We start from the raw sequence: 23,429 nt of genomic DNA, 5'->3' as shown, positions 1-23,429 counted from the left end.
GTTCAATGAGGACAGAACCCAAGTGAAATAAAGTAGAGTCCATAGGCATCCACAAGATGATGTCAGGGATGTTGAATTTTTATTTTTTATTTTATTTTAATCCCATTTATATCCCGCCCTTCTCCGAAGACTCAGGGCGGCTTACAATCTAAGCACAAATCAAATGTGCTTAGCAATAGCCTTCATTCTATGTATATGCCTGCTTATTAGGGCTTTCGCCCCGCCCAAGCGGCATTATTACAAAGTCAGCTTATTGCCCCCAACAATCTGGGTCCTCATTTTACCTACCTCGGAAGGATGGAAGGCTGAGTCAACCTTGAGCCTGGTGGGATGCGAACCTGCAATAATTGCAGGTAGCTGGTGTTACTTAAGGAGGCATTAGCCCACTGCTCCACCAAGGCATGTCAGGTCCCCTCAAACCTCATTCTCGGGGCTCTGCCATTCTGTTGGGTGGGGAGGTTTCACTCTATTGGGAGGAGGAAAGTTGGGAGGTTTCACTCTGTTGAGAGGGGGGAAGTCTTGTGGGCTGTGGAATGTATTTCCTTTACTTTGTTCTCTTCACCTTTGATTTATCTCTCTGGGTGTGAAAGATGGGGAAGAATGTGCCTGGGGCCATGTGCCTTATTCCTACTCTGCTGGGAAGAGACCAGGAAGAAACAGCAATGCCTGAGAACTGCACCTTATTGCTCCGGTTCCCATAGCAACTTCACACCTCTGGATTGGCTGGAATCAAACTGGACAGTTGGGCACTGGGGAGGGGTTTGAAAGGGGAGTTTTAATGTAACGTTTCACGTAGGAATTATTCAGATCTTACCTTGCCTTTCTGCTTTCACTACTTCTCAATAAAAGTTCCTTTTGAAACAATGTCAGTTTCAAGAGTTCTGTTTTTTTGGGAGTACTAGCTGAGGCAGGACCTTACAGTGTATGATGAAATGTAATACAATATCACAATGAATATTATGCCCCTGATGTATTTTGGTGTGATGTTACAATGTTTCATCATTTTTGCATCCTTGTGATTCATAACAGACATCTATGGTAGAAACTCCTAAAATAAATTGAACTGTAAAATGACTGCTTGCAGAAAAGGTGATTCTGAATGTAATATTTGTACAGTTGAATCATACAAACTCTGGCATATTCAGTGGCTTAGAATTTAAAAACATTTTGTTTTTATTCTTTTTCATCTCTACAAACAGCTGTGATTGTGGTGAGTTAAAGATTATGGGGTGAGTTGGCATAGCATTTGCAAAGAACAAAAACTAGCTGTCATGCTAGGATGTGGTTCTGTTAAAAGGTAGTTGTCATCTTCCCACTGGCATGAGAAATGAGGACTCGAAGTCACCCTGAAGCCAGACTTCTGTGATGTACAACTCAGCTCTAAAATCACAGCTGCTAAGTCTCCAGAATGTGCACAAAGCAATTACAGCTTTCAGCAAATCAGTCATTTAGATCTGACCTGTGTCTAGGACAGAATAAAGTTTTACCAGTCTCTCAGTACTGTTTGATCTGTTGTGTCTGATTGAGTCTTCATGAAACCAATATCAAAGAATGAAGCAGAAGTCATGCAGGACCACAGAATCTAACTGATCTACTGGAACTAGAAGATCAAAATACATTTCTCATTTTAATAGATACTCTTTGACAACTTAAAAAAGACTTGTCATTTTTGTATAAGACTAAAGGTCTAGTTCCATTCAGCCTATCACAAGCTTAGGTTAGTAAACTATTCCCAGCCATAGAATTATAATAGTTATAAATCAGCAATAGAGAACCTCTGGTTTTCCAGGTGTTGAACTAAAATACACCAGCTTTACTCTGTGTTGCCTGGGGCTGTTCAAGAGTATACACCCATGAGAAGATTGAATTGCACATCAGTTGTGCATGCAAACTCTCCTTGGGTATTTGTTTAAAATAATAATACATTGAAAGCCATGGTATGACTAGATTGTAATTGTCTCAGCATAGTTCCTCATCACATGTCTTTTCCTAGAGATAGTTTATATGGTCACTAATAAAGGTAAAGGTAAAGGTTCCCCCGCACAGGCATGCTAGTCGTTTCCAACTCTAGGGGGCGGTGCTCATCTCCGTTTCAAAGCCGAAGAGCCAGTGCTTGTCCGAGGACATCTCCGTGGTCATGTGGCCGGCATGACTAGACACCAAAGGCGCATGGAATGCTGTTACCTTCCCACCGTAGTTGTCCCTATTTTTCTACTTGCATTTTTACGTGCTTTCGAACTGCTAGGTTGGCAGAAGCTGGGAGGAGTAACAGGCACTCACTCTGTTACGCGGCACTCGGGATTCGACCCGCCAAACTGCTGACCTTCTGATCAACAAGCTCAGCGTCCTAACCCACTGAGCCACCGCGTCCCTGTTATCATTAGTTCGGTCTTATTTATATTTAATCATAGTGGCATCTTTTCACTCTGCTCCTTGACTTTCATACAGCATATGTAATTAAGTCTTTCTTACTATGGTTGTTGTTGAAGTTAAGTGACACTAAAGGTGATATCACCAGATTTATCCTTGTTTGTAGAAAATGCCATATTTTTAACAAGCTTTCTTTTATAATATGTTCCTTCACATTTTTCTTCTAATGGAACTTTATAGTATACCATTGAAACTATAGAGTCTATTGCCTGAGCCAGCCTTCTATAATTGATTCTGCTATAATGAATTATTATTTATTTCTATCCTGCCTTTTTACATTCTCAAGGAACTGAACATAAACTAATTCTCCTGCCTCCTATTTGTCCCAACAATTCTGTGAGATGGTTTGAGCTGAAAAAGAATGACTGGCCCAAAGTCACACTGTGGCTACTGTATCATGCCTAAGGGAGGCCTAGAGGTCTCATATGCTCCTGTCAACTGTATTTAGAACTATTTTTAAAAAAAATTGTGTAGTCTTCTTCTCAAATAGTACCACATCCATATTTAAAAATAACCCCAAAGGATTTGACGGGCACTGCAAAACTGGATGTGAAATCTCTCTGTCATTTCATTTCACTGCACCAAACCGGATGTACTTGTCAGATGTATCTCAGAGTGACAAGTTTGAGAGGAACTGCCAAGCTTTCATCTTCCTGCAGTTCTGCTACAAGGCCAGAGGTGGAATGGGGCTTCCCAAATATAAAGTTTTCTGGCAGCCCTAGACCAAGGACTGAAATGTAGAGTAGATTGGAGCTGCTGGCAGGTGGCAGGTGGCAAAAGTTGACTGTTGTGAAATAAGTCCTTCCCACTTCACCTGACCAATACTTCCTCCCTCCCTCCAATGTGTTTTGACAAATAGCAAAATTTGGTGCCCCAGGCATTTGAAAACTTGCTCTTATTTCAAGTCCATAGTACTGAGACTGGTCAGTGGATGATTTTCCCAACAGATGATGTTTAATGGGAGGCAAAACAAAGCCAGAGAAATTGCTTTCTTTAAATTCCCACACAAAACTGCAAGAACAGCACCATCCTCAGCAGTTAGGCAGTGCAATTGATGGTGGCATACATTACCACACACCAACTATTTCGCAGTATACCCAGGGCCTGTTTTGTTCCAGCAGTCCAATGAAACTATGTAGGTTTCAAACTATGTCTAATTATTTGAATGTTCATTATCCTTTCCTTTGGTTCTTCCTCCTTCTAAAACCTCTTGGATAGTGAGAGATGCATTTAAAATTTATTTATCTCAGAATGCTATAAGCTGATAACATAAAAATAAACAGTGTCAGGGTTGTTATATTGTTAAATCAGGATATGTTCATACATTTTTTCAAAAAGAACTTGGGTTGCTATAGTAATGCTTCAAAACTGCCCAAAATGTATTCTTAGGATGACACCCAGTGGCTAATGTAAGCAATAAATATTGTTATTTTTACATTGCTGTATCATATTACACACACACACACACACACACACACACACACACAAAGAGAGAGAGAGACAGAGAGACAGAGAGACAGAGAACAGAATCTTATCTCAGCACAGAATAAATAAATAGGTAGTTAAACTTCAGGGGGAAAAATCACCCCGATAGCCAGCTGCAAATTTCTTGTGAAAATTAATTTCTTGCAAAAAATTAAATGCTCATTTTCTGGTCTGTAACCATAATAAAGACTGATTGATGATTAAAAGCTCTTGTTTCTTGGTAGTTTTAAATTGAATTAAATTTATATTTTTTTTAAAAAAATGATATTGCAATTAAATTTCCTTTTTGTTACTAAGGATGGAAACCCTATGTGTATGACCAGTACTAGAAAAATAAAATGTTACTTACTTTTTGCATGTCTTGCAATTAATGGGTAATGACTCTTTGTCATTTTGGGTTTTTTTTGAATACTTATGCCAATGTGATATTTCACTTTTTGCTTTTTAATAAAACTACAGACATGCTATTGCTATTATGGTCAAAGGCCAGCCTGCAGAGGTTCCCAATCACTTCCTGCAAAGCATTTAAGGAAGTTCCATCCTTATCACAAAGCTTCTCTCCTGTTTCCTGTACTCTTTTTGTCAAATTTGCTATCCCTTATTCTTAGGAGGAAAAGTGCTGGTAAGAGTTAATATGTTTTATAGCCCAGTAAATTTTCAGTGTTAAGTCTTAAAGATTAGGCCACTTTAATATCTATTGTACCCAGCTCTATTCATGATATATTTATATTGATAGATTAGCTAAAAGAGTGAAAATAAGCGTTAGGCTATAATTGAATATGGTCAGAGCAAGTGTGCTTGAGATTCTGATTGCACCTATCGCATATTGGCTAAAATATTTTCAGTTCATTTAATGCATACTCCTGCATGGAACTATTGGGTCATCCAGTAATTTAAATTGAGTTTTATGCTATTGTAGTAATGGATTTTAATGGAACTTGACTATATGTTTGCTTAATGGACACAAAGACTTATGCATAGAATAGACAGCACTAGTTAATTCATATCCAGATCAAAACATGTGTTTCTTCCAGGCTAGGATCTAGAACATGTATTCTGGACAGAGGTATTCTGGGATGAGAAGAATAGAGAAATGCAAAGTCAGTAATAACAGTAGCCATTGTGGCTTCGCTGAAGGAAGGGGGGAAAAATTGCTGAGATAGGTGGGCCATTTGCATGGTTGACAGTATTGGGGAGGTAAGATGAAAGAAAGGAGACGGATAGATGGGCTGATTAGGGATAAGATAGTTTAACCAATCAAGTATGAGGCTTTAGCTACAAGGAAGGTGGGCACTGGGAAGATTGGATAGGGAGCATGCCACACACATGAGCAAGGAAAGACAATTCACACTAGAGTTATATTGATCAGCTGTATGATTCCTCCATTTTTTTCTTTCAAGTTTTTTTGACTGGCCCTGAAGAACTTCCAAATTGCAGTGTGTGTGTTTGTGTGCACGTCCATGCTTGCACATGTGCGTGCGTGCATTAGGCAAAATGTATTAACATAATGCTTACTTCATGTAAACTCCTATTTCTGGATCAATATCTGCTGCAGTTTTACAATGGTATTCTTCAAGTTTCTTCCTATTTTATTATTTATTATTTGTCTTTTAATGTTTGCATCCTCTTTCTTTCAATCAGTAACACTCTTGAAAAGTTAGAATTAAATATTTTTAAGAACGAAAAAAATAGAAATACCATATGCATTTATGAATGATGCATAGAGGACAAAAAGTATGGGTAAAATGATATTTACATAAGCGTACAAAAAATTACTTCATCAGAAAAAAATCTAAACTGAGAGAAGGGGTCATACAAATGGTGTATTGAAAATAAAATGAATTAGCTCATTCACAGACTTGAACTTCAGGTCTTTGGCTGGTAGGCAAATCCTGTCATGCTTTGCCAAATACTATATAGAACTTTAAACAAGAGAAAATTTCCTGTACTTTACACTTACGGTTTCACTTTAATGGTCTACCCTTCCTGTTCCCTTTTTGAATGGAAGCCTTTTTAAAAGCTTTCTGTGAGGATTGCTTTTTAATTATTATATTAACTTCCAACTGCTGGAATCAGTATGAGGAATAGATCAAATTTCCTTTCCTCCTTCAAGCTCTATATTGTATTTTTAGATTTTGGGGAGAAAGAAAAGGGAAATTCTGCTAGATAGCTACAAAGTATATAAAATTATGTTTATGCAATACTCCACTGAAATTGACTAAAATACACTGAAAATAATTTTATGAAGATGGTTCTTTCCACTAATACAAGATAAGAAAAGACTTTTCAGCTTAATCATGGCATGCTTTTCTGCTATGCTAATACTCTAAAATTTCAATGTGATATATATTGCAGATATTAGGCATATAATGTAAAATAATAAATAAATGAGAATCTGGAAAAGTAAAGAAAAATCTTGGATATGAAAGTCTATAAATATTAATAGATCAGAACAAACAGGGCAGCAGGGGTAGTGGTGAGTTGCTTAAGAGTGAAACTGACGAAGTTCATTGCTCTATAGTGATCTTCATCTGAGATCTTCATCTGAGACTCAGAAGTTATTTTCCATCCAGACAACCTATTTGTTAGGTAATAAAAATATGATAACTAGAAGCTGATATGTTTAGGAGACACCACCTACTATGGGATGAAACTATCTCACAGAAAGGTTTAATTTTAATTACGGTTTTCAGAAGTAATAACAGTAACTCTGTATAACTCTAGCGCAAAAACTACCCCAAAAGATTTAGTATTAACTCTGAGCTATATACTGAGCTCATTAAATATGTTAACATTGAGCTAATGTCAGGGTTTTTTTTAAAGGGTTTTATTGGTTTTTATAAGGATGGGGAGGAAAAAAAGGGGGATGGGGATTGGGGTTAGAATACAGGGAAATTTGGGCTAGGGATTGGGGTTTCCCCGATAACATTCAATGTTTGGCAAATAGCATATTGTCTGGGTACATGTATATAAATGAGAATATTAGAGTTAATGATTGGTAGCAATAATAAATATAGTAAATTATAATAAAAATATATTGTTTTCAATCCATAATATTTTTCTTACTAGAATGCATTCAAAAATACATATCACCTTCCTTTCTCTCTAATTCGGTTATCTAGCCATTGATAAAATTTAGTCCAAGTTTTATAGTAAACTGAATCCTCTTTCTAATGTCAGGATTTTTTCCAGGATTTTGTATTTATCAGAATTTCTGCTGGTATTTTTATTTCATAGTTCCACAGTATTTGTCACTATTTCATAACATTTTATTTTCCAGATCAAGGCTTTTTTTTATTTCAATCTTGGAAACGTACCTTAAGAACTAAACAGTTCATTTTTGATAGTGCTGATTTGTTCTGTGGTCTGTAGTGTACAGAAGCACATTGTTCTTAACTCCCTCGTCACCTTTCTTTGCATTCAGATCTTTCACAGACATCTATTTTAACATGTTTTATATACTACCTTTTGTACCAAAGGATTTTCAATATTAAAGGCATTCCAAGATAAAGATACAGTGCAAACATTGTAAAGTTTCTTCACATCCAGATAGCAAACAAGAACAGGCCTCAGTCTTACGTATTGTGGGTATGCCTCTGAAGAAAATTAATTTTAAAAAATACTTTTACACCTTGTCTTTATCTTCCAGACAGGCAATCATATAGCACCCAAGGTAACCTGGTTCTTTATAGAAAACACATGGTGAAGCCAAAGTAGTAGTATAATTGCTACTGAGTTGCAAAGTCATCTCAAATTCAGTTATAGACTTTAGCATAAAACAGGACTAAACCAAATATATTTTCACTAATGTTATTATTAAATTGTGCCAATTAGTAATGTAAATGCATTCCAACATGATTTCCTCTTGAATGGAAATGAATACAGTTGCTCATTCTCAAGGATATTCATGGCATAATGAACACAATCTATAAGTGAAATTTGGCTAACATTAATTCTAACTGTACAAGATGTCTGAGAGGTTTCTTCCACTTTTGTTGACTTTTTAAAAAGACTCTGCCTACTAATGATAACACTGCACTTTTTTCATGACAGCATTTTCTGCAATGACCACTTAACCACATGTTGGTTGCCTAGTATCAACTATCACTTTAAAATCGTATCAGCACGCATCTCTGCTATTCAGTTACATGAAAATATATATTTAAAAATTGGTATTGATATTACCAATCAAAGACAACATATGCAGTTCATGGTTAAACTGTGGAGTCCTTACTGCTCTCTGACATTTGCTTAAAGATGTTTCATTACCCTAGCCATGAAAATATCAACAGCATCTTCAAAGGAAGGAAGGGAATTCTGGAGGGAAGAAGAAAACAACACACTATCCTCATCAGCAGAGGAAATGGCAGCAAACTGATAGCAAATCTATTGAAAAACAGCCCACATTACTAAGTGCTCCAATTCCAAAATAACAACCCAACCACCCCCAACAGGATAAGAATGTTATCCAGATGAGTGTGAATAGAATAGAATAGAATAGAATAGAATAGAATAGAATAGAATAGAATAGAATAGAATAGAATAGAATAGAATAGAATAGAATAGAATAGAATAGAATAGAATAGAATAGAATAGAATAGAATAGAATAGAATAGAAGCTGGAAGGGACCTTAGACGTCTTCTAGTCTAGCCCCTGCTCAAGCAGGAGAACCTATACCATCTCAGACAAGTGTCTGTCTAGCCTCTTTTTAAAAATCTCTAGTGATGGAGTGTCCACGATTTCTGGGGGCAAGCTGTTCCATTGTTTAATTGTCCTCACTGTCAGGAAGTTTCTCCTTAATTCCACTTTGTTTCTCTCTTTGATCAGTTTCCAACCATTGTTTCTTGTCCTGACCTCTGGTGCTTTGGTGAATAATGTTACCCTCTCTTCTTTGTGGCAACCCCTCAAATACTGGAATACTGCTATCATGTCTCTCCTATTTCTTCTTTTCTTTAGACTAGCCAAATTCAAGTTCTGCAGCCGTTCTTCATATGTTTTAGTCTCCAGGCCTTGGATCATCTTAGTTGCTCTTCTCTGTATTTTTTCCAAACTCTCAACATCATTCTTATGATATGGTGACCAAAATTGGTTCTAGTATTCCAGGTGTGGTCTTACTAGGGTTTTATAAAGTAGCACTAATACCTAACGTGATCTTGATTTTATGCTCTGTTTATACAATCTAGGATTGTATTAGCTTTTTTGGCTGCTGCTGCACATTGCTAGTTCATAGTCAAGTGATCGTACACTAGGACTCAAAGGTCCCTCTCACAGTTATTGTTTTTGAGCCAGGTGTCACCTAATCTGTACTTATGTCTTTGATTTTTCCTACCTAAATGTAATACTTTGCTTTTCTCCACATTAAAACTCATTTTGTTTGGCCAATTGTTCCAGTTTGTCAGGATCTTGTCAGGATCCACTTTGTCAGAATCCTGAGTTTGTCTTCTGGGGTATTGGCTATTCCTGCCAGTTTAGTATCATCTGCCAATTTGATGAATTCCATTATATGTAGAAGATGAGTAATATTCAAGTCCATTTTACAAAAGAAGAAAAGATAAATACTCAGTGTGAGTTCCTCAATGGAACTGCATCTACATTGAGGGAAGTGTGTAGTGGGGTGCCCCAGGGCTCTGTTCTGAGCCCAGTGCTCTTCAACATCTTCATCAACGATTTGGACAAGGGGATAGATGGGGAACTCATCAAATTTGCAGACAACACCAAGCTGGCAGGAATAGCCAATACTCCAGAAGATAGGCTTAAGATACAGGACGATCTGGACAGACTTGAACACTGGGTACTATCTAACAAAATGAAATTCAATGGTGAAAAAAGTAAGGTAAGGTTCTACATTTAGGCAAGAAAAACCAAATGTACAGGTATAGTATAGGTGGTAACTTGCTCAATAGTAGTAACTGTGAGAGGGATCTTGGAGTCCTACTAGACAATCACTTAAATATGAGCCAGCAGTGTGCTGCAGCTGCCAAAAAAGCCAACACAGTGCTAGGCTGCATTAGCAGAGGGATAGAATCAAGATCATGTGAAGTATTAATACCACTTTACAATGCCTTGATAAGGCCACACTTGGAATACTACATCCAGTTTTGGTCATCACGATGTAAAAAAGATGTTATACCCTGTACTTAGCTCTGGGAAGTCGGGGGGGGAGGGGTAGGGAGGGATAGGGAGGGGAGGGGGAGGGGGAGATTGTTAAAGATAAAATGTATTTTAAAACTTTTCAATAAAAAAAAGATGTTGAGACTCTAGAAAGAGTACAGAAAAGAGCAACAAAGATGATTAGGGGACTGGAGGCTAAAACATATAAGGAACGGTTGCTGGAACTGGGTATGTTTAGTTAGGGGTCAGCAACCTGAAGAAGCAAAAGAGGCACTCGGAACTGGTTCCACCACACACACAAAAAAGTGGCAGCCGCAAAATGTGCGCATGCATGCGTACACGCACGCGCATGTGCAGAACAAGGCAAAACGTGCACCAGCCCTGCCCCCGTCCACCTCTAGTATTGACGGCTCTGCTGTCCTGGCTTTTCCTCCCGCATGCGGCTCCGGAGCCGTGGGTTCCCGACCCGTGGTCTAGTTTAATGAAGAGAAGGACTAGGGGTGACATGATAGCAGTGTTCCAATATCTCAGGGGCTGCCACAAAGAAGAGGGAGTCAAGCTATTCTCCAAAGCGCCTGAAGGCAGGACAAGAAACAATGGATGGAAACTATTCAAGGAGAGAAGCAACCTAGAACTAAGGAGAAACTTCCTGACAGTTAGAACAATTAACCAGTGGAACAACCTGCCTCCAGAAGTGGTGAATGCTCCAACACTGGAAGTTTTTAAGAGGAGATTGGACAGCCATTTGCCTGAAATGGTATAGGGTTTCCTGCCTGAGCAGGGGGTTGGATTAGATGACCTCCAAGGTCCCTTCCAATTATTATTATTATTATTATTATTATTATTATTATTATTATTATTATTATTATTATTATTATTATTATTATTATTATTATTCTCCAAATACACTGAACAGTGAGGGTTGTCATCCTATTTCTCTTAAATGGGAATAATTCTGTAATGTACAGAAATATACCAGATAGAACTGTAACATAACAATTTACATTTTCTTAAGCAAAAAAAAACCAATCGCTTTTTCCCTAAATTGCAAAATGAACTGTACAGATTTAATATTTTTTCTATTCCCAAATGTAATATTTATTCCCCTGAGAATTTATGGATTATATAACACAGAAAAAAGGTAAAAAATTATAAGGCAAATATCTATTATCAGCAACACTACTGAAAATGTAGAAATACTCATATAGAGAATTCTTTTGTAATGTGATCCTCTGCATGTCCTGGCATATAAGGCTCTTTGGATTCAATGGGGCTTACTCTGAGCAATATACTCATAGAACTGAAACCTAAATCAGAGAACTAAAAATAATAATAAACGGATTGGCGTCTTTTCCTGGATTTTATATAACCAACAGATAACTTTCATTTTTAGCAGCAGTTGCTAGGTTTCCTTTCTGGTTACCTAGCAACTTAATGTAACCTACTTTCTAAAGCCATGTCTTAAATGCACAGGAATTAGTACGAGTTTTATTCAGGGTGATTATAGCAGTCTCCTCAGTAGAAGATTGCTTTAAAAACCATACATTTAAATATATTGCCTGAAAACATTTCTTCAATGTGTTACAGTTCTAAATGTGCATGTAATAAATGAGCAATTAACTATTCCAGAATAACAAATTTGTCTTAGGATTTCAGTGATGTTTGGTGAACTTGTCCCCTTGTACCTAAATACATGCTCTGCTAAAATCCTTTTCCTTCCGTGTCCCTCTTAAACTGCTTTTATCTCATTCCCAGGTCACGAGTGACATAGACTTAGGTCACTCTTAGCTGTGTAAATGTTAAAATAATACTTTCGCCATTACTTGAACACCATCCGAGGGCAGCCTCAAGCCATACAAAAATCTGTTAGACATTGTCATATTTCTTTAGAGGCAAATCGGATTATTTAAATCAGGGATTTAAAACAAATAGGAGAAATGGGATAGGAATTGGTAACGGGGAACAAATTTTGTGCTACTGTAGTTTTCTGATTATTCAGTGATAGGTAGATAACACTAATATAAGATAAAGCCCTAACTATGCATATGAATCATAATATCTAATTGCATTGTTGCTGAAATGGTATAAATAAACTATGCAAGGACAGTGAAAAATAGCCAATGTTATCAAAACTGACAAATCTGATTTCCAGTTAAGGAAGAGGTAAAAGATGTTAAAAATGAATTCCTAAGCAATATATTAGTTCTGTAAAACAATTTCCTTCTTTCTCTAAAATACCTAACTGTATGTTCAGGAACTCTAGGCTGGATCGGTAATGCTTTTCCAATCCTCATCTTTCACATAAGAACATTTGACAATTTCTGTTTTTAATATGATATTTGTGCATTCTATCTACATTTCCTTTTCCAAAGAAATGACGCCTTTTTAAATAGGCAAAGTGGAAGATCATAATAGAAATCCATTTTCCTCAGAGTTCAAATAATACTATATTGAAAATAAGAAATCCCACAGTTTGCATACTATTTTATAAATATTTCTGAGTGTAGTTAAGCTATTGGTTCTATTATTATTATATCCATTCAAATACATAAATTAAAAAATGGAATACTGTCCTTGGGTTATCCCTGTTAGAAGAGAAGACTGTCAGTCAACTCTTCTGGTGCCTTTCACATACATTGGAACTACTGCATTAATTCATTATTTGCTAGTTGGATATTATTAATTGGATGTTAGTTGGATATTATTATTAATTATTAATTAATAATTAATTGCTGGAAATTCCGAATGCTTCATTCTAGTACACCTAGAAGCATCAAATAAAGGTAGTTCTTGACTTACATTCATTTAGTGACCATTCAAAGTTACAACAGCACTGGAAAAAGTGACTTATGACCATGTTTCATACTTATGAAAATTGTAGCATTCTCATAGTCATGTGATTTACATTCGGACACTTACCAACTGACTCATATTTATGACCATTGCAGTGTCCTGGGGTCATGTGATCACTTTTTGCAACCTCCTGACAAGCAAAGTCAATGGGGAAGCCAGGTTCACTTAACAACCATGTTGTTAACTTAACAACTGCAGTGATTCATTTAACAAATGTGGCAAGAAATGTCATAAAATTGAGCAAAAGTTACTTAACAAATGTCTCACTTAGCAACAAAAATTTGGGGATCATTATGGTCATAAGTCAAGGACTACCTGTAGTTAAAGTTGCTCTAAAGCATTAAAAATCTAGGTTAACATGAAAACTGGCATTAACATTATAATATGCTTATTTTTACAATACCATAAAGTTAAAATGCATGAATTTATTCATTTGTTGAATGTTATGTAGAGTACCTTGTATTTCTTAATGCACAAGCAGTGTATAATGAATGAAAAGCAAGTAAAGCAGCAGCATTCGTTACTAACAATATCACAGGCAGGATTAAAAATAAATTTCTAAAATTGTGCTGGGAAACAATTTTGAGGATAACATTCCATCATTGTTGGAAAGTCTCTTGCCCCTTTTAAAGTCACTTTCAAATGGGGCTTGCCCCAAAATAAAGCTTCAACTGATGATCTTAGAGAAAGTGTACAGAACTTGAGATTAGGGGCCATGGATGTTCTTGAAAATTCTTTTTGTAGTCCCCAACATAGCTCTATCATTGCCCTTCTCCTTATAATAGAAAGAAAGTAATTTTATCAACTTTATTGAATGAATGCTAAAAATAATTCAGTTTTCAAAACCTGACTATTTATCCTGTTCCTGTCCCTTTTCGGGCGGGGGGGGGGCAGAGAGGATAACAAATAATATGTTATTTGAAGTCAAACTATGATTTTCCACTGTAAAAAGTTATGCAACACTGTTCCAAATGATGTCCAACTTTATAAGGAAAGATACATTCAGATACAAAATAAACAAAATAGGATGCAACAAAAACCATAACTGGTACAGGTTTTCCAGGAGTAATAAGGAAGATAAATTCTGGGGGCCAAGGATCAATATCTGAAAGTTAAAATCATGGTAGACCACAGATTTTGGGAGGCAGCAGATAGATTGGTTTTCAGAAAAGAATAATGGTTCTCCTGTTAGATAGCCTGGAATCAATGAAGGAAATTAAAATTTGGGATCTCTAACAATAACCAAAGGGCTGTCTCAAGAAAATTCAAAACTCACAAAGATTATAAAAAGATATAAAAATGAATTGTGGAGTTTGGTATAAGGGAAATCCTGGGTTATGCAGTGATGGAATAAGGGAAGGAATGAAGCAAAATAAGTGTAAGGTAAAGGTAAAGGTTCCCCCGCACATGCGTGCTAGTTGTTTCCGACTCTAGGGGCCGGTGCTCATCTCCGTTTCAAAGCCGAAGAGCCAGAGTTTGTCCGAGGATGTCTCCGTGGTCATGTGGCCGGCATGACTAGACGCCAAAGGTGCACGAAATGCTGTTACCTTCCCACCGTAGTGGTCCCTATTTTTCTATTTGCATTTTTACGTGCTTTCGAACTGCTTGGTTGGCAGAAGCTTGGCAGATTTTCTTTCTGGTATTTTGTTTTGTTTTGCTTTTGATGGAGAAGGAACAGTTCTATGAGTTGGGAATCCTGCTGGATGTATAGTTCCCACTGGAACAGCAGATGAAAGCCATGGCCTTTGCTCAGCTCTGGTTGGTATACCAACTATAGCACTATCTAAGACAAAACAACTTTACTATAGTGACTCAAGGCCTTCTCACTTCTCTTCTAGAATACGGCAATGTGCTCTAAATAGTTGTCCTTAAAGACCATTTAGAATCTGTAGTTGGTTCAAAGTGGCCCCTGTATTAGTCAGATATAATGCCCTGTAGGCATTATATCTGCATTGACGGCACTGCTCTTATTACCAATAGACTTCTGACAACAATTTAAAGTGCTGATCTCTACCTATAAAGTAATTCAAATCCTCATTCTCTCACTATACTAGTTTGATATGCCAGGACAAACTGCTGGTGCTTCCCATCTTCAGGAGGTGAGGGGGAAAAACATTCCGAGAACCTACTTCCCACTAGTAACACTGGCACTTTGGATTGGCCTCCCATTCGAAATTAGATTGATACTTTTTGTGACTGCCTTGCAAAAGGAGCTAAAAACAAGATTTCCTAGAGGGTGCTTTGAAGTTAATGAGTTTATAAATTGCTGGATTTCTGATGTTTTACCGTAGTTTCCGGCGTATAAGACTACTTTTTAACCCATGAAAATCTTCTCAAAGGTCAGGGGTCGTCTTATACGCCGGGTGCTGAAAATTTAGGGACAGGGCTGGCTGGAAAACCTGGAGCGGATCTCCCATTTAGTCTGCGCAGGGAAAGCGGGACCAATTGGAGAAGAAGCTGCAGTCTGTGATTTTTTACAAGCTGGGGTCTGGGCGTCTTTTCTTCTAAAGTTGAAGAGCAGCTGTAGTATATCCCAACTTGAAAGGCAGGTGGGGAAGGCAGCAGCCAGAGCAGCGGCTTAGCTCTAAGGACACATCTGACTCAGGAACTGGGCGGGCGGGCTGGAAAACCTGGAGCGGATCTCCCATTTGGTCTTTTTTTTTTAAAAAATCCCATTTATATCCTGCCCTTCTCCGAAGACTCAGGGTGGCTTACAATTTAAAGCACAAATCAATGTGCTTAGCAATAGCCTTCATTCTGTGTATATGCCTGTTTATTAGGGCTTTCACCCCCCCCAAGCAGCATTATTACAAAGTCAGCTTATTGCCCCCAACAATCTGGGTCCTCATTTTACCTACCTTGGAAGGATGGAAAGCTGAGTCAACCTTGAGCCTGGTGGGATGCGAACCTGCACTAATTGCAGGCAGCTTGTGTTACTTAAGGCTCTGCGCAGGGAAAGCTTTAGAGTGAATTAGGAAAAGTGAAAAAGTGAATTAGGAAAATAGGGAATGGTTGCTGGAATCAGGGGCTGCCACAAAGAAGAGGGAGTCAAGCTATTCTCCAAAGCACCTGAAAGCAGGACAAGAAGTAATGGATGGAAACTATTCAAGGAGAGAAGCAACCTAGAACTAAGGAGAAACTTCCTGACAGTTAGAACAATTAACCAGTGGAACAACCTGCCTCCAGAAGTGGTGAATGCTCCAACACTGGAAGTTTTTAAGAAGAGACTGGACAGCCATTTGTCTGAAATGGTATAGGGTTTCCTGCCTTAGCAGGGGGTTGGACTAGATGACCTCCAAGGTCCCCTCCAACAACAACTTCTTCTTCTTCTTCTTCTTCTTCTTCTTCTTCTTCTTCTTCTTCTTCTTCTTCTTCTTCTTCTTCTTCTTCTTCTTCTTCTTCTTCTTCTTCTTATTATTATTATTATTATTATTATTATTATTATTATTATTATTATTATTATTTATTATTATTATTATTATTATTATTATTATTATTATTATTTTAATCCACTTGCACTGTTTTATGTTTACATGTTTGATGACAAACAGCCTTATGTTTATAAGTGACAGTTTTCCTACTAAGCACCTACATGTCATAAGCATTTGAATTAAAATTACCCTATTAAAATCAAATCTGATGTTTTTTTAATTTTTATTTGGTGTGCGTTGGAAGAGGGGTAGTCTTATATGGCGAGTATAGCCCAAAGCCTATAATTTAACAGGAAATGTAGGGGGTCGTCTTATACGCCCAGTCGTCTTATACGCTGGAAAATATGATATATATTTACATGTTAATCGTGAATCTTTGAATTGTTATTGTGGATTGCCAAGTGTCCTAGGCTGTTAAGAAGATTCAGCTCTTATTGCCAGGGTAATTCCCTAATCATTAGCAAATCTAAATTGAAAATAATGGTGTTTGGAAGAAACCATCAGAGACATAAGTGGCAATTAGATGGTGAACCAATTGAGCAGGTTAATACCTTTGTATATTTGGGAGTAACTTTTTCCAAGACTGGATCTTGGGCCTGCCATCATCAACGGAGTACATTTAGAGCAAAAGCCCGTTTGAATTTATTGCTCAAACTAAAGAACCATAGTTACCCAGGGTCCCTAGCTCCATTACTCAAGGTTTATAAGGCTAAGGTTACGACAATGCTCTTGTATGGAGCAGAAATTTGGGGTCTTTACTCAACCACAGTTTTAGAACAAACACAGTCCCAGCACCTGAGATGTATTTTGGGTGTAGATCCAAGAACATCTGCTGCAGCAGTTAGAGCTGAATTGGGAATTCATACAATTCAGGCATTATCTAAAATTAGAGCTTATAACTACTGGTGCAAAGTTAATGAAATGGAGACTGATAGACTCCCCAAATTATGCCTACTAGAGCAAATAAAACTACAATCACAAATCTCCTGTGCAGTGTATGCCTCCCAGCATACACAAAGGACAGCACAGCAGGAGGCTGATGGTGCAGATCAGCAGAGGGGTTGGACAGCTCCGGGCGATAACTGCTCACTCAGGATAAGCCTAATGAGTTAAGCTGTTGACAGCCCCAGGCATGGTCAGCCTGGTGGGAAGCCAGGATCTACACCCATTGTCACCTGCACTGGCAGGAAGCCCAGGTTTGAACTGATTGGATGCCATCCACCTGGGCAGGTACAAATAGATGCCAGGGTTCCCTGTTTCCCCAGTTCGTTCTGTTCAGAATAAACTCATCTTTACCCCAGCTCTGTGTCCGTCTCTATGTGAAGCACACGACTTTACACTGGCGACGAGGATGGGATCCTGCTCCGGAAAACGCTAGCCGCGAACGAACTCCCATCGGCAGCTCAGGAACCGACGCAGGACGACCCGGACCGAGGTAATGGCACAACTGGGACAATACCCCATCTTCAACAGCAACCGCCCTGAGGAGTGGGAGGCGTTCGTAGGTCAGCTCGAGTGCTACCTATGGGCGAATGGGGTCAAGGACGACCGACAGAGAGCGGCGGCGCTACTCTGCAGCTGTGGCACGGAGACGTATCAGCTGGTGGTCGGTCTGTGCACGCCCGACGACATTCACGCCGTCGGGTACAGCGAGCTGATATCCAAGCTAACGGAACACTTTAAGCCCGAAACATCAGAGATAGCTTGGCGGTACCATTTCGAGAAACGGGACCAACGTCCAGGCGAGACCGCGAAGCAGTACATGGCTGCCCTGCGACAAGCGGCGAGACTCTGCAACTTCGACAACCTCGAAGTCCGTCTGCGGGATCGGATCGTCTGCGGGCTAAGGGACCGGAAGCTGCGGCAGAAGATGTTTGCCAAGCAGAAGCTGACCCTTTGGGACATCCAGGAGGAGTTCTTAGCCTGGGACATAGCGGAGGAGTCCGACGCAAGGGAGAACGGGGCCATCCATCAGCTGTCCGGCCACGATGACGCAGAAGGGGGAGACTTCGAGGTGGACGCCATCCACCGCCAGCAGCGATCGACCACCTACTCCCGGGACCACGTGAAGGAGCAGTGCCCAGCGACAGCCGAGCAGCGGTACCAGGAGTGCGGATGCGGAACGAGCGGCCCCTGGTCTACCCAGTTCGCCGGCTGCAGCACCCATCACTCCCGGTCTACCCAGCAGTGCGGCGGCGGCCCCAGGTCTACCCAGCCCGGCTCACTTGGACAACACCGGTCTACCCCGTGCATCGTCTGCGGGTCAGGAAACTCCAACCGATCTACCCATTGCGCCAGCTGCGGAGGACAGCACCCCCGGTCTACCTGCCGGTTCAAGTCGGCGAAGTGCAGAGCGTGCGGGAAGACCGGCCACATCGCGGCGGTCTGTCGGAGCCGGCCGAGGGACAGTCTGCATGAGGTGGAGGCGGACTTCCAGTTGGCCACAGGTACAGGGGAGCGGCCGCCGAGGTTTACGGTTAGCCCTTATTCCAAAAATCAAACTGAGGGTTAAAATTCAAGGGGTCCCCTGCGTAATGGAACTTGACTCTGGGTCAGCCGTATCCATTATCTCCGCGTGGACTTTCAGCGAGATCTGCAAGCGGAGCGGCCAGCGGGTTCCCCTGAGGCCATCCAAACTGACCCTCTCAGACTTCCAGAACTCTCCGATTAAAGTCAGGGGGGAGGCGTCGGTGACGGTTCACTACAAAGGGTTTAAGGGGAAGTTGAGCGTGCTGGTCGTCGAAGGGCAACAGACCAGCCTTGTGGGGCTAGGATGGTTCAGGGCGTTGGGCATTGGGATCACCGGGATCCACCAAACGCAGAGCCACACCTCCCTGGAGGGCATCTGCAGGGAGTTCGCGGATGTCTTCCACGAACGGTTGGGGAAGTACACCAGGCCCCCGATTCTTTTAAATTAAACCCCCTAGTCCCACCGGTCAGGATGAAGGCGAGGAGAGTTCCCTTTGCGCTCAAGCATAAGATTGAGCAGGAATTGGATAAGTTAGTGGAACAGGGGGTGCTGAAGCCGGTAGATGGGGCGGACTGGGAGACCCCCATAGTTACCCCGTTAAAGGCAAATGGGGACATTAGAATCTGCGCAGATTATAAGGGGACAATTAACCGGGCATTAAGTGCACATTCGTACCCGGTTCCCGCCGTAAGCAGCATCCTGGCATCCCTGCAAGGTGGGGCGGTATTCGCGAAATTAGATCTTGCCCAGGCTTATCAGCAGCTGCCGGTAGACCCCGAGGCAGCAAGGGCCCAGACCATCATCACCTACAAAGGGGCGTTCCGGGTAAACCGACTGCAATTCGGGGTGAGCGTAGCTCCGGGGATTTTCCAGGAAGTCATGGAAAAAACGCTAAAGGGGATCCCCGGGGTTTGCCCATATTTTGACCACGTCCTTATAGCGGCCAGCTCGGAGGACGTCCTGGCATCACGGCTAAGAGTGGTACTCGGTCGTTTTAGGGATGTGGGTCTAAGGCTGAAAAGGGACAAGTGTAAAATTGGGGTTACGGAGACGGAGTTTCTGGGATTCAGGATAGATGCGCAGGGCATCCACCCGTCAGCCTCCAAGGTGAGGGCTATCAAGGAAGCCCCAATTCCCCAAAACAAAGCGGAGCTGCAAGCGTTCCTTGGTCTCTTAAATTTTTATCATACATTCCTGCCGCACAAGGCGACCATCGCGGAGCCCTTGCACAGGCTCCTGGACAAACAAACACCCTGGGACTGGACTGCCACACACACAAGCGCGTTCAGGACCCTTAAGAACATGCTAGCCGGGGACGCAACGGTCACTCACTTCAGGGAGGACCAGCCCATCTGCCTAGCGTGCGATGCATCCCCTTATGGGATAGGGGCAGTCCTCAGCCACTTAAGGGAGGACGGCTCGCAGGCTCCCATAGCATACTATTCCCGGACCCTGTCAGCGGCAGAGAGAAACTACGCGCAGATAGATAAGGAGGTGCTGGCAGTGGTCGCGGGGGTAAAAAAGTTCCACGACTCCCTGTACGGGAGGGAGTTCCTCATTTACACGGATCACAAGCCCCTGCTGGGATTATTCACCACGGAGAAGCAAACGCCACAGATCCTTTCACCAAGGATGCTCCGTTGGTCCATTTTTCTTTCAGCATACTCCTGTAAGCTAATCCATAGACCAGGAAAGGAAATGGGACACGCAGACGGACTCAGCAGACTTCCCCTAAGGGAGGCTGGACCGGATCCCGCTCCTGCTAATCAGATATTAGCAATACAGGAGCTGGCTGAGTGCCCATTAGACGCTAGCGACATAGCAGCCGAAACTCCCAGGGATAAGATTCTTAGCAGAATTCAGTCCTGGGTTAGCAGCGGGTGGCAGGACAAGTCACCGGGACCTGAGTTCACAGCATTTTTTACGCGGCGGCACGAGCTCTCAACCCATAAAGGCTGCCTGCTGTGGGGGAGCAGGGTCATCATCCCCACAAAACTTAGGGAGAAAGTCCTTCAGTCCCTTCACGAGGGTCACCCGGGAGTGGTAAGGATGAAGGCTCTGGCCAGGAGTTACCTGTGGTGGCCTGGGTTGGATAAAGAGATAGAGGGGTTGGTAGCAGGATGTTACACATGCCACAGGTCTCGCCCAGAGCAGGCACACGCTCCAGTCCACAAGTGGGAACAAACTCACACCCCCTGGTCCAGGGTCCATATAGATTATGCGGGGCCATTTCAGGGACACACCTTCTTAGTCATCATGGATAGTCACTCCAAGTGGTTAGAGGTGGTACCTGTGTCCAACATGACATCAGCGGGCACAATACAGGCACTAAGGGGAGTGTTTGCCACACATGGGCTACCAGATGTAGTAGTATCTGATAACGGAGCGCAATTTACCTCCGCGGATTTCCAGGTGTTCCTGAGGACCTTGGGGATTAGGCATGCCACTTCAGCGCCCTTTCACCCTGCCAGTAACGGGTTGGCAGAGAGGTTCGTGCAGACTACCAAGGATGCACTCAAACGAATAGTACAAGGGGACTGGAAACAGAGACTGGCCACATTCCTACTCCATCAACACACAACACCCTGCACAGCCACAGGAAAGAGCCCAGCAGAGCTCAGGTGGGGCAGACGCCTCATAACTACGTTAGACAGACTCCACCCAGACAGGGTATCAGCAGACACAGAACCCCCAACCCTCAAAACCAATTTCAACATAGGGGAGCAGATCTGGGCCAGAAATTACAGCACAGGCCATCCATGGGTGCCAGGTGAAGTGGTGGAACAGACAGGCCCCCTCTACTACAGAGTAAGGGTGGAGGGGGGACTCCTGTGGAGGAGACACTTAGATCAACTAAGGAAGAGAGCCCCTGAGAGGACGGGTGGAGAATCAATGGAAACAGCAAGGGAGGAGGCAGAGCAAACACAAACACACACACAGCCACAGTCACAGTCACCCAGAAGAACAGCAGGAAGGGTTTTGGGGCATCCATCTGCCTGGCAGGGAGCTGACAGGGAAAGTAGGCAAGAGCCTGAGGGCAGCAGGTCACAAAGAGCCAACACAGAAACACATGCACACACACAAATCAGACCAACACAACCAGACCAAGGAACAGGAAGCAGAACCGAAACCACTACAGTGCGAAGCCTGAGAAGATCAAACAGGGCACACAGAGCCCCCAGCTACCTCAGTGATTATGTTCGCTCTTAAGCCTGGGGGGAGGAGGAATCTGGAGGGTTAAATGTGAAAATTGTAAATAAGCTGTATATAGTTAAGAAGGAACGACAGAGGATCCTCCTCACTATGGGGGAAGGGGTGCAGTGTATGCCTCCCAGCAGAATGCCGGCTGGTGGCCCCCAGGGGGAGAGCATTCTCAGTGGGTGCGCCAACCCTTTGGAATTGCTTGCCTGCCGAAATCCGAATGGCCCCTGACCTTCGCACCTTCCGACGTGACTTAAAAACCTACCTATTCCAGCAAGCCGGCCTGGCCTGATAGATTTTGGGGTTTCATTTATTTTACTATTGTTTATACTGTATACTTACCTTGCTCTGTACACCGCCCCGAGTCCTTCGGGAGAAGGGCGGTATATAAAAACAAACAAATAAAATAAATAAATAAATAATACACAAAGGACAGCACAGCAGGAGGCTGATGGTGCAGATCAGCAGAGGGGTTGGACAGCTCCGGGCGATAACTGCTCACTCAGAATAAGCCTAATGAGTTAAGCTGTTGACAGCCCCAGGCATGGTCAGCCTGGTGGGAAGCCAGGATCTACACCCATTGTCACCTGCACTGGCAGGAAGCCCAGGTTTGAACTGATTGGATGCCATCCACCTGGGCAGGTACAAATAGACGCCAGGCTTCCCTGTTTCCCCAGTTCGTTCTGTTCAGAATAAACTCATCTTTACCCCAGCTCTGTGTCCGTCTCTATGTGAAGCACGCGACTTTACATCCTGGATCACCAAACTAACAAATTTTGTAAGAAGCTGTGGCCTTCCTGTTTCTTGCGTAACAGGAGAACAATCTAAAAAAAGATTTGCCCAAAGAATTAAGGATATAGAAGCACAGATATAGCTATCCTTAGTAAGGTGGGTAACTTGAAATGGCTGAGTAAATACAAATATACTTTTCAAGTGGACAGTTATTTGAAGTCACAACTCCCAAAACATCTTAGGGAGATATTTACGAGAGCAAGATTCGAACAGCTTGACACAATGGTCAGATATGGGAGATTTCATGCTATACCGTACAATGAGCGTCTCTGCATTTGCGGAGCGGCAGAGGTAGAGGACCTGGCTCACATCCTATTTGACTGTTGTCTGTATAAGAGGGTGAGAGACAGGTATCTTGGTCTATATACCAAACGAATGACCCATTGGGATCCCCATATCAAAATAACCTATCTTATGTCCGGTCAGAACTTGAAAATAACATTTAATGTAGCACAGTATTTAAACAAAATGATCCGGTTAAGATCTGCATATGTGGGACTGATTGGGGTAGATTGTAAGGGCGACTCCGAAATATAATGTTATATTTTATCTATATCTTAAATTTGTATTTTATTACTATTTCATCTTAAATTGTATCTTATTTAATTCCATTTTCAATTGTATTTTATCAAATTCCATTTTGGATTGCTTTTAT

This window comes from Vipera berus (genome assembly GCF_964194415.1).
Source record: "Vipera berus genome assembly, chromosome: 7".
Classification (NCBI taxonomy): domain Eukaryota; kingdom Metazoa; phylum Chordata; class Lepidosauria; order Squamata; family Viperidae; genus Vipera; species Vipera berus.
This window is presented reverse-complemented; position numbering follows the sequence as displayed.